The sequence below is a fragment of the Sesamum indicum genome, linkage group LG5 (assembly GCF_000512975.1).
Source record: "Sesamum indicum cultivar Zhongzhi No. 13 linkage group LG5, S_indicum_v1.0, whole genome shotgun sequence".
NCBI lineage: Eukaryota > Viridiplantae > Streptophyta > Magnoliopsida > Lamiales > Pedaliaceae > Sesamum > Sesamum indicum.
Window position 1 is genome coordinate 7149734 of NC_026149.1, and position 329 is coordinate 7150062.

Here is a 329-nt window from a genome sequence, read left to right on the forward strand (position 1 = left end):
TTTTAGATTTATTGGATATACGGATGTTGAGATATCGTACTCGAAACATAAGAGTAATCATTCAAAACGGTGTATCGTTGAATCAGGCCATCTGATTTTAAATCATACCGTCGAATATGATCTAATTGGCACAGTCTTGTATATATTTAAATTTCGTATGAATCAGGTGCCCGAATTTTAAGATATCGTACTTATTGATTAAATTTTTTAATCTCATTATATATATAATAAAATAATAATTAGAATTGTTCAACCACCATCATCATCATTATTATTATTGTTGTTGTTATTATTGTTATTATTATTATAATTTTTAGATTAATTCATAG